Consider the following 2,576-nt stretch of genomic DNA (forward strand, 5'->3'; position numbering starts at 1 on the left):
TCCCTGCCTCTCCAGGCCAGGACACAGCTGCTCTCCCCAGTGCCAGAGAGTTCAAAGGATGGGGGTTGCTTTCTGGGCAAGGGGAAAGCTGAGGAATTCTGCCCACCTTGTGCTGGCCATGTCTGACTGCGTATATTGCTAATGCAGTGCTGGTGGTGTCTGGGGTGGGACACAGCCCTCTCTCATGGCCACGTCAAAGCCAAATGGACTTGTGCAGTCCTTTGACCTGATGCCATGTCAGGCAGGGGCTGAGACCTTGGATCAAACGGGTAATGAATGAGAGGAACCTGAAGCCTGATGTCACGGTGCTGTGAGTGAAAGGTCAGACCCTCGTGACTGCTTTGGACTTGAGCCAACAAGGACCTTCATGCCCCACATTGGAATGTCAGTCCAAGTACCCAACAACTGCCCCTGGGTGGGAAAGGACATTGGATTCGAGACTGCATCCCCACAGCCAGCTGCTCTCCCACAGGGGTGTCCACTGTAGACCCTCTTTCTGACAAGGGCTGTGCACAGTGGGGAAATTTTCTAAGCCCATCTCACCTCCTCAAATTGGCAACTCCCAGCAGGTTTGTAGATAACAGCTAGAGAGTGGAATGGCTGGTGAGAACTGTGAGACACGGATCCTGTCAAGGACCCAGAATCCTGTACACGAGACACCTGTGTACTGAGTTAGAGGAGGGAGGACCATGGACTTGTGAGTCATGATGCCAGCTGGGGAAAGTTTGTGAGGAGAGGAAAAGACACTGTGGATTTCACAGGAACAGCCAAAGAACTGATGAGAGATTTGATGTTCATGCCCAGAATGTCCCTGACCCGTATTGGAATCTCAGTCTGAGTGCTCAGCAGCTGCCCCTGGGAGTGAAGGGACATTGGATCAAAGGCCACACTCCCCGAAAGCCCACTGCTATCCCACAGGGGTGTCCAGGAGACACCCTCATTCTAACAAGAGCTGTGCACAGTATAGAAAGTTCCTGAGCCTCTATCCCTGCCTGAATGTTTGTCTGCGTGGACTCACATCCAGCTTACAGATAAGGCGGGTGAGGGCTCTTCCACTTCCCTTTAGTAAACCCATAGAGATCAGTACCAGGGAGGTCTTCCAGGAGAGCTCAGCCAGGGCTGCTTTCCCTCTCCATGAATGTGCTTTGGAGATCAGAAGCTGATGGCCGAGCTCATTGCTTTCTCATGAGGTAATGGGCACTGTGGGGAAGGGAAGGGCAGGTCATGTGTGGACCTAGAGTTTAGCAAGACCTTTGACATCTTTTCTTCTGCCTCCTTCGTAGCCCAACTGGTGATCAATGGGTTAGAGAATGATCAGGGGAGAGGAGAAACGGCTGGGCTGTCAGGCAGAAGGAGTTGTGAGCAGTGGTGCAAAGCCCAGCTGGCAGACATGTACTCGTGGGCCCTCTCAGGGATCAGCAGTGAAACCAATACAGTTTATTGGTCTCATCAGCAGCAGGAGACATGGGAAGGAGGACATTGCCACCAAGACTTTGGCAAACACTGACTCGGGGGAACGGGCAGTAGATTCACTGAGCTGTGTTAGTGAAAGTGTTCTGAGCTCCAGAAGCCACTTCTTCAGAGGAGATAGAGAAGGTGGGCCAGCACTCTTGAAGTGCAGCATGACAGGAGTAGAGGCCATGGAGAGCTGCCCTTTCTGCCCCTTGCCGGACGCTCCGAGTCCCCTCTTCTTTTTTTCTGCATTTCTCCACTACCTCTGTCAGTACAAGCCTGATTGCATGAACCGCTGCCTTTCCATGCACCTTCTCCTTCCCTTGTGCATTCCGCAGTTATTTTTATCCCGAATATAGCCCTTTCTCCTTCACTGTAACAACTCCCTCTCCCTGTCTACTCTTCCTCTCTTCATCCATGAACCCATCCCTCTTTTCACCCATCTCTCCACGCATCTAACATCCCTAACCCCTCTTCCTACTCTGAGACCCCTCTCTCATCTCCCCCTCTGATTCCCTTCAGAGCTGTAGGCACAAGTTTGCTTTCCTCACTGTGCCCTTATTCCATACACGCACTCATCTACCGTGAATTCTGCATTTATTCTTCTTCTGAATTCAGCCCATTGTCCTTCCCTGGAATACACCCAACTCTCCAGTCCCCTCTCCCTCCCCCTCCATCCATCCATGCACCTGACTTTCATTCTGTCTCTCCATTACTCTGTATCAAATTGCCTCTCAGACCTTTTTGCCTCCCTCCATGCACCCGCATGAGGATGACGGGCACATGTCCCATCCATTCCGGACTGGTACTGTTTCACTGCTACTCTTTCTAAATATGTCTCTGGGAAAAGAGCTATCAGAGCTGGGTGATTTTTGGTGATCTTTGGCCTGTTCTTCTCCTCTCTTGGCAGTGGCTGCGGGCAGAGCCCAGGTGCAGCAGGAGCCGTTGGCAGAGACCACCGAGGGCACCGGCATCAGCATCAACTGCTCACACCCCAACATACAGACTGAGGATTTCATCTACTGGTACCGTCAGCTCCCGGGTCGAGGCCCCGCATTCCTCGTGGGCACTCTTAAGGATTCCAAAGCAGTGCAGGAGCCTTTGGGGCAGCTGCGGGTGGCGGC

The sequence above is a fragment of the Charadrius vociferus genome, unplaced genomic scaffold (genome assembly GCF_000708025.1).
Source record: "Charadrius vociferus isolate BGI_N301 unplaced genomic scaffold, ASM70802v2 scaffold930, whole genome shotgun sequence".
In the NCBI taxonomy this organism is placed as follows: Eukaryota; Metazoa; Chordata; class Aves; order Charadriiformes; family Charadriidae; genus Charadrius; species Charadrius vociferus.